The sequence below is a fragment of the Trichechus manatus genome, unplaced genomic scaffold (assembly GCF_000243295.1).
Source record: "Trichechus manatus latirostris isolate Lorelei unplaced genomic scaffold, TriManLat1.0 scaffold00133, whole genome shotgun sequence".
Taxonomy (NCBI): Eukaryota; Metazoa; Chordata; class Mammalia; order Sirenia; family Trichechidae; genus Trichechus; species Trichechus manatus.
The window spans coordinates 7,194,776-7,204,425 of record NW_004444069.1 but is presented as its reverse complement, the minus strand read 5'-3'; positions in this window follow the sequence as shown (position 1 = coordinate 7,204,425).

Here is a 9,650-nt window from a genome sequence, read left to right as displayed (position 1 = left end):
CCCCGCGCTCCCGGCCCACGCGCTCTGGGTCCGACGGGATCCCCGGGGTCCGTGCTCCACGCGCGCGTTCGAGAAGGAGCGAGCGCCGCGGGCTGGGCGCACCCGCTCTTCCAGGCCCACTCCGGGATCTTGCCTCTTTATTATTATTATTAATTTTGTAAGAAATGTTATTTATATGGAAAGCTTCCCTCTGTCCAGAGCTAGATGCGTCCGGGGGCGCTCGGGGATCATGCTCCACCCTCACCCGCCCTGGTCGGCCCAGCCGGTGCTTCGGGACCCCGCGTCGGTCTCAGGACCGAGGAGGGGGCCTCTCTGGTGCTCCCGGGGCCGCCCCGCGTCCTCCCCGTCCGGAACGCGCGGCCCCACGGCTGGAAGGACCGACTGAGGATGCAGAACGACCTTTTTCTAGCTAAAGTTTGGGGATCTTCTTCTTCAGGGAAATAGAAGGTGCTCTTGTCTGGGTGGGAGCGAGGGACAGGGGTCCACGAGGACCGAGGCGGGCTCAGACGCCCGGCCACTGCTCCAAGCGCCCCTCCCCGCTGTCGGACCCCGCCCCCCACTACCAAGCCGGTGGGATTCCTCATTGCTCAGGACAGGGGCGAAGGCTGAGGGTCACTGGGACCCCCATCCCAACCATCAGGAACAGGCAGCACCTGTGGCATCTGGCAGGACCTCCCGTTAATGCAGCTAAGCCCCTCCCTCCTGGCCCAGGGGAGGGCGGGTAGAAGGCGGTCAGCACGGGTGACACTACAGGGGACCGTCGAGGAAATCTCATGGAATTAGCAGAGCCGGCTCTGGTGTCTACTCCCGGGCTGGGCCGCTGGGAAAGGGGCACCGCTTGTCTGCTTCTCGACTCCCAGACTTCCCCCCGCGCCCAGTCCCCGCCACCCCAGCCTCCACCCAGTGAAATGAGGAAGGAGCGACCAGCGGGGGCTGGGCGCAGGGCAGGGGTTCTCAGCCACCGCCGTGGTGCAAATAGGAAGGGTGCGACTGTCTTTGGCTTTGATATTCAAAATGGAAAAACACACAAGAAAGTTGTACAGTAGTTTTCCTGTAAAGGCTATTATTCTACATAGAACAAAAAAAAGAAAGAAAAAAAAAAAGCAGGCGGGTGTCGAGAACACGGCCCCGCCTCCGGACCAGCCCTGCGGTTGGAGAACTGTGCAATCTCTCATGTGGGACTTTGTTTAGCGTTTATTTTAGAAGCCTTAACAGTTTGAGGCTGTCTGTCTTCACACTAGCACTGATGGAGCTGCGTGATTCCAACTTTTAACTTGAATTTTGTAGAGACAAGGAAAAAGGACTATTACTGTTAATACAGGTTTGTAGTTAATTTGAGTTTCTCTATCGGTTATGCGTGTTGCTTCATAGAGCTTTTTTTTTTTTTTTTCCCAGTTTCTTTTAATATTTTGTTTGGGATGCTTCTTGACTAGTGCAACCCACCCAGATTGGGTTCACTTTTTCATCCCCACTTCTTGGAGATGAGAAAGTCATCCAAGCCCAGAACCGGGCCCCTCCTGGCAGGCACACACCTGGTCAACAGGGCCAGGGAGCAGCCCAGCCGCTGGCCCTTCTGCTCCAGGGCCACCAGCTGGTCTCAGGTTGGTCCCTGAGACTTCAGCCACCAGGAGAGAACAGGTCCAGCCCTATGGATGGGGACACCTTCCCCAAAGGTCTCCAAAGGGGAGCCCAACCCAACTGGGGGCAGTGGTTTACTTTTTCTTCCCTTTTTTTTTTTTTTTTTTGGTCCTCTTGGCTGCCCACAGCCAGAAAGCCAGGCCCATCTGAACTGGAGAGGGAGCAGGGAGGGAGGAGCCGTCCCACGGAGCATACCTGATGCAATGGGAAAATAAATGGTTTTCCAAACCAGCCCCCGCCAGAGCCTCCTGAGTCCGTGGGCACCACGTGCTGCTGGTGAGCTTTCGCCCAGACTTGGAGCCCTTCCTCAGAATTCTGCATCTGTGGGAGGAGTTTTGTAAAGGAAAAAAAAAACATTTTTCAATGTAGCAAAATCAAATGAAAAAAAGAAGATGCCGACAGTGGGAAGTCTAGCCTTTTGTAACTTCATATTGCACACTAGGACTATAAGCCATTGCTAGCTCATTTTGAATTTTAATGTGTAATTTTTGTTTTATTTTCTTTCTGTGGGGAAAACGATGCTTGATCCACCAATGCTCTTTTTAATGTTTTATAACTATGTATGTGTATATATATAAATATCAAATAATATGTATGCACATATGTGTGTATATATCTATATGTATATACATATATAGATATATAGAGATATATAGAGAGGTTTTTGAGACAAAAAAATGCAGTACGTGAAAACTGAACTGAACAGCGTGTGCTCTGATTACTTGAATCTGGTCTCCTCGGCACCTGCGTTATTAAGAACTGAATATTTTTCCACTTGAATTTAGTGCTATTAGAAATTTAATATATGTGTTTTATTTATTTGATTTTTTTTTTTTTTTTTTTTGCATGACTGATGCAAGGTTTGACATTTTTCACTCAATAAAAACTGGAAAAAAAAATCTTTATGAAGTTCTCGTATTTTTAAAATCACCCCAAGTGGCTGGCCGTGACTCCATGTGTCAGTGGAGGGAGGGGCCGGGGGGTCAGTCACCCTTCAGCCCCTGGCAGGAGACAGGAGACAGGAGACAGGCCAGTTTTGCCCCTGGGCACCAGGCCAGGCTCTTGCAGGCTGCACACACAGCACCCTGCTGGAAGCTTCTGTGTGAGGCTCAGGAGCCGCCCTCATGCCAAGCTCTCAGGCAGTGAGGCCTTGGGCAGAGGATCCACGACCTCCCCAGGACCCTCGACCTGGCCAGCCATCTCCTCTCCAGCTGAAGCTACTGGGCAGGTGCTGGCAGGGTCATCCCTCTGCCTCCTCCCTCCGCTCCCTCCTCCTTCCTGCAGGGACCTGCCCGGGCTGGGAACGGCGCGCACCCGGATCCAATCCAGATGCTGGCTAGGCTCCTGCCTGGAACACGAGGTGGCAGAGCTAGAGGGGCCAACTACTGGGTCTGTAGCTGCTGGGGCCTGAGTTGCAGCCCCTCATGGCACCGTGTTGGGGTCCCTGGGAAGCCCGGGTGCAGACAGCGCCAGCCCAGGAGCTCCGGAGGCCCCTGCTCTCTTGGGCCAGAGGGCAGGCCTCACCACCCACCCGGATGCTCTCATACTGGGCTGTGTCTTCTGAGTCCTTTTGCTAGTGCTGCCTTGAAGACCCCTAGATGGCAGGGGCACCCCCATGCTGGGGAGGGGCATGGGGGTTCATTCTGCTCCCCACTTTGGGGAAGGAGAATCTTAGAGTTGGCGAAGCCCTGCACCCAAGGGTGTGCACGCCCACTGTCCTGATGGGGAGGGGGCTGGAGAGGTGATGTCACTGTAGCCCTTCCCTCCGCCTCTGCTGGCCCACCTCTTGCTCAGCCACCGCAGGCCACAGGAGCGCACAGGAGGAGCGCGGGCAGCAGGAGGCTGCCCTCCCCTCAGCCGTAGGCCAGAGCCTCTCCCAGCCCGTGTTCAATGTCATTTCCACCACAAAAGCCTCCTTCCTAGCCCAGCCCAGCACCCAGGGCCCTTCCCTTCTCCTTTCCTCCTGGAACGCAGCCCACAGGCTATTTACATAAATATGTTTGTAACAGACGTGAAAATATATACTTTTTTCTGTCTTATAAAAATGTTCAAGTTGGAACTCGCCTATTGTTTGTGGATATCTCGATTCTGTTAAATAAAACACTGACTAATTTATGGGATAAAACCCAAGTTCAACAAATTAAAACCATTATTGGAGCTTCACAGGTCCCCGTGGGCCGAGCAGCCCTCCCGCAGGGCCCAGGGAGGCAGGGAGCCAAGTCCCCACCTCGGCGGTGGGTGTTGTGGACCACAGGGCCCCCTCCGGGCGAGGGAGCAGGGCAGCTGTGGGGGCAGCAGGGGCAGGGGGCAGCCACTCAGCCCCTGTAGCAGCTCTCAGAGCTGACTGCAGCTGCCTCTCAGGGACTCTAGGCCCAGGGGAGGTAGGACGGGGCTCGAAACAGTTAACAGACCTTGGCCAGGCCCTGAACTACCACCCCCTCTCCACCTGCCCCCAGGTCTTCTGGGCCTGGTCATCCTCAGTAGACCATACGGCACTGACAAGGACAGGGCCACCTTCCAGGCTAGACTTGAGATAAAGCCAGGCAGGGGCCCAGGAACTGATCGTGAGGGCTGTGAGCTGGGCCCAGAGACAGGTTCGGGACTGAGGTGGCCCCTCAGAAGAGCCTTAGGAGGACATCAATGTGACGCGCAGGCAGCCCATTGTCCAGGTCTCAGGCACTGCCTCAGACCAAAGCTGAGAGGAGTGCCCACCTGTCCCATCAGGGGCTCTGCCTACCCTGAGACCAAGCTCCCCACGAGGAGTAGGAATGGGAGCTGGTGACAGCGAGCAGCTGCTGTTCCAGGCGGAGCCCCCCCCCGCCACCCCGCACCCACCCACCAAGGGTATGGAGTGGTCCAGGCCACACAACACTCCCTGTGGCTTGCTGGACTTGGTGGGAGTGCAGTAAAACATGTTTTCATTCTGGAGTTTAATTAGCTATGTGGTGTGATGCTCCTACACCCAAACTGGGGCAAACTCAAGAGTTTTGTAACCTCTTAGAAAGAGCCAGAACCAGCTGCACAGGCTCATGGCTGAGCTCAGCAGCTGCCCACCTCCCACAGACCTGGCCCAGCTAGGCTGCTACCAGCAGCTTGAGTCATCCGTGGGAGCCAGGCTTGGGGTTCCAGAGCGGCCTTGCCCCCAGGCCTCCTGGAACCACGGCGACAGGGCAGACCCCTCTCTGGACAGCATACTTAGGCCACAGGGCAAAGGCAGGTGTCCACCCAATGTCATGAGAGGTAGCCCTGGCCCCCTGGTAGCCTCAGCCAAGGGCCAGAGCATGGGGTGGGGGTGGAGGAAGGGAGTGCAGCTGCCCCACACCCCCAGCCCCCAGTCAGGCCTCCAGGAAGCAGGGATGGTAGCAGGCCCCTCAAATGGGCTGGAATACTGAGGCCCCACAGGGCTTGAACAGGGAAGGGCCTTTGCCACCCTTCCTGGGAGGGGCTGCCCCACCTCTGGAGCTCCCAGAGTCCAGTCAGTGCAGGGGGCAGATGGTGGCTGGAGCGGCAATTCCCAGCTGCTCTGCCACCTGCAAGCCCCACACCACTCGAGATGATGAGGTGGCCACATAAAGTTGAGGCCTCGTCCCCACCTGAGAGCCTCCATAGGCCCTGCCCTGCCCCAGCCTCCCTGAGCCCAGGCAGCCACACCCTGTGTCTACTTGGCAACCCTGGAACTGGAATGTCCTGGAAACAATTCTCCAGGGCTGATGGGTGGGGTGGGGAGAGTTGGCACCTGAGCTTTTAGAACCACCTGTGCATTTAGAACCATGGCTCTTCCAGGGCCCACCATGGGGCAAGGAAAGACTTCAGGCATTATGCTTATGAAATTAGAAAGAATCTCATCTACTCTTCTAAAAGAACATAACCTTTTAAGTGCTCGATCAAAGTAAACTATTAAGGTTTGTTCATGATCCAACTGAAAAGTTACCTGACAGGACTGGACTCCATCTCAAACCCGTTTTGCATTAAAGAGAGGCTGGGAGTGGGCACCCAGAGCAGTGGAGCTGTGCCCGGCTGGCGTCGGGGCAAAGCAACCTTGGAGGCCCAGCCACTCAGCACTCGAACGAGCCAGGTTCCCCATGTGCAAGCGTGAGGGCAAGTGAGCGCCTGCGTGTCAGCACGTGCTGGCTCCAGGGGAGAAGGCAGTGGCTACATGTCAACATGGTACCCTGGAAGGTGGAGCCAAACCACTCCCCTCGGCCAGGCCACCCATGGCTTATCCTCAGGTAGAAACACCTCAGCAGTCGAGGGGCAAGAAGCGCGGCAGCCAAGGCCTAGGTCTACCCCAGTGAGCACCTCGCCTGCGGGTCATGCTGGCCACCTTTGCTGCCTGCTGTCTGGAGCCTCCAACCCTCCCCTTCTCTGGAGGCCTTGGCAGAAACACTTAAACAAACATGAAGAAACACTACGGGTTGAGTAAACTCCCGGGGATGAGGCTGTCCAGCCTGTCAGAGACATCTCCTGCCCCACCTCCTGTCCCCCTTGTGACTCTGGGTGCCATCCTCCGGCTGGCTGGGGCGGGACAGTCACCCAGAGCAGAGGGAGGGGTCTGGACCCAGCCCAGCGACCAGCGCCTTCTGGGCGCCTCTGTGCCGTGTGGGGTGGCTGGGAGAGAAGCCTTCTAGAGAACTCCTCCACTCCCACCTGGTGTGAGGGTCCTGAAGGACAAACACCATTCAGTGTTCGGTGAGAGAAGCAAGTCAAGGAACACCGTGGAGAGGTGTGTCAGTTTTATTAAAAAACAGAGAGACTATTTGCAGCTACGTAAGCACTCATGTGAAACTATCCATGAGAGGTGGAAGGAGGATCTTCACTCTTTATTCCCTTCTATATTGACTGGACTTCTAAAACATCTGACATCTACTTCTTCTACAATAATTTTTCTTTTTTTTTTCTACAAACTCAGACCACTTCCTCTGTGACCCAGAACGAGACGTTTTCCCAGAGAGGGGTCCTGGGACAGAGGCTGCATGAAGCAAAGGCCGACTGCACCAGCTTTGGGAACCGCAGGCCTCTCAGACTCCTGAGGAGCTGGCTGCGGGTAGGTGGCAGCTGTAGGGAGCACTCAGGCCGCCGTGGTCCTCACAGCACCTCAGGGTGGGCCCTGGCCATCTGGCCTGCTCCCCAGGGCTCCGCAGAGACCATGCCGGGCTGGCCAAGTGAGGGCACTCCTTCCTGGCCAAGTGAGCTGCCAGCCGAAAGGCACGAAGGTGGTGGCCTGGAGAGGCCGCGAGGCCACATGGGCAGAGGCTCAGTCGGGGGAAGGCCAGGAGTGTGCCCCGCGGCCTCCAGGGTGCTTGGTCGATTTCTTTCTAAAGACACTTTACAAAAATACATCATAATTGAGTTTAATAATCTTCTCCGTTCCAGAAAGGGCCTGACAGGCGCTGCCTGCTGCTCACTTCTGCCCCATTCCAAATATTTTTACCTTATTTGGATGAAATGCATTATTTTTCTAATGAAAGACTTTTTTTTTTTCCAAAGGGCTGTTTTCCCTCCGTCCAGCAGTGCCTTTATTAGGCAGCGCTCACGCCGTTTTGGGGAGGGGTTTTTCTCTCCCTGAAATCTCGCCAGCCGCTCTCTCCTCAAAAGCCGAATTCGGTGCTCAGGACCCACAGGGGCAAAAGGTTTGTCCCTTCCCCCCTCCCCCTGCACTTGAGCCCCAGGCACCCACGAGTCTACGGACCCCCCAGGTTGGGGAAAACTGCCCATGATGCCCCCGCTCGCCCCCACCCCATGGACTCCTCTCTTGGTGGCCCTGGCTGTAGAGGGAGAAATGGAGGCAGAGCTGTGGTGCTCCTGAGGCCTCAGGCACTGTGGGCGTGCAGCATCAACAACCCCAGCTTCACCCTCAGCCCCGGTGTCTGCCCTCAGGGCACCCTCCCTGGTCCCACTGGAGAGGAAGCTCTGAAGTTAGATGACAACAAGCGGTCACCAAACGAAAAAGGTGACTCCCCAGTCACCGTGCTGCTCAGGGCAGGTGTGTCTGTGGCAAAGAGGCCAGGGGTGGGGAAGCCGACAGGAGCGTGTGGATGCTGCAGACCCGCCTCTGGCCAGGCTCCACAGATGTGGGAACTCCTCAGGGCCCTGGGAGAGCAGGCCCCTTGCTCCCGCTTTCTCAGGGACAGGGAGGACAAGCTGCAACGGTGACTCTCAATCTGGGCTCTTCTGGTCCCTCCGGAGCATGTTGGGGGTGGGTGGTGCGGGGGGACAGACCAGGAATTGTCACGTGAGGTCGGGAGCATCAAAGACAAAACCTGATGGCCAGATGCTGGGCCATGGATGCTGAACACGCAAGGGGTTATGTGATCTGACCCCTCAGTAGCTCCCTCGGGCCTGAGAGTCAGGAGTGGGCTTGTTGCAAGGGGAGCAAATAATCAGGCGTGGAACCCTAAAAAGGGGCTAAGTAGATGGTGGCATGTTTTCTAAGCAAAACAGCTCCAATGCCAAGATATACCCCACCCCCCAGCTGGCCATGTCTGTCCTTCGTGACCTCCCCAGGGCTGCCAGGCAGCAGGGGGCTGGGCAAGATGGCACACTGTGGCTGGGAGGCCTGGGACCTACTGGAGGGGTACCTACCACGTCGCACGCTCTTCACCCTCCGTGGTGGCCACCGTCTGGCACTTGTCATTTCCAGGCTCAGTGTCTACACCAGGCACACAGACATGACAACACCCTTGTCCCCACCTGGTCACACCTCTTAGGGCCGGAGGGCGCAAAGTGCTCCTTGGAAAGAGCTTCCTGCTCTGCAAAGGTTACAGGGAGATGGGGAGGGCGTGAGAGGAGACAGGGAGGAGGAAGAGAGGACGAGACACACGCTCTCCTGGGGAAAATATTCATCCATTTAAGGCATGAGAACTCATCACACTCCACGTCAGGTCTATATACAGTAATATGAGGTCCCTTCTCCTGCGATCGGAGATGTCGCCTTGCAGCAGACGCCCCGGACCCAGAGCCCAGGACCCTCGGGTTTGGTGAGGAGCCAGAGACCTGGTGGGAAAGGAATGGGTCAGGGAGGTTGGGGCGGGTGCGTCAGGCCCATCAGCAGCAGCAGCCCAGGCCCTCACCTCTCCCCATGCCCTCCAGGCCGCTCCCTGGAGCTGCCTGGGGAGGCTTCACTCAAGACCCACCTCTGGGGGCCGGTGTGTGAGCAGAGACAGGGAGTCACAGCCAGGGGTTAAATAGTGGCAACTTGTATTTATTACAATTATATACAGTCATATATTTTGCACCTATACATGATCACACAAACGAACATGTGTTTTCTGGTGGGAAGACGGACATAGCTGTTTGTCAGGAAGGCCCTGATGCCCAGCTCCTGCATGGGGCGTGAGGGTCACATCTCACCATGCGATCAGCTGAGGCCACGATGCAGCAAGCGAGGGAGGTCAGAGCGCAGTGTGATTTCATTTCCCGGGAGGACAATACGGCATGGTGGGGAGTGGGGCAGGGAGGGGCACACTGGGGCACATCAGTTGGTCAGGGCCTGGCTGTGGAGACAGTGGCCGGCTTAAGCAGCAGTCCCGGAGGCTCTGCCTGGGCAGACCCTCACTTTCGGAAACAGGACAAGACAGCCTACCAGGCCCATGATGTGAAGCGACAGGAGCCCAGGGGTGCCAGGCTCTTGTGGGGGTGAAGGGGGCACAGGCGAGGGAAGGAGCAGCAGACACAGATCAACTGCATTTCTTTCTCCACTAAGGAGTTAGGAATCAGGTAATAAAACTACCTCTTGTCATGCGTGGTGTTAAGGTGAAGACACTCAGCAAACAGACCCTGGACAAGATGTCAGTCTGGTAGAGGTGCTGGGCCAGGCGCCTGAACGCAGAGGCTTCTGGGCTTCTGGCCTGGCATGAGAACAAGGTCAAAGACCAGTCCGAGGAGGGCTGGGCTAGGCTAGTGTTTGGGCAAGAGGAGGGTGGGAAGGGGGACAGAAATGCAATCACACGCAGCAGCCAGGTGAGCCCAGCCCTCATGCTTCCCGCCGCCGGGGCTGCAGCAAGGGCCTCTCT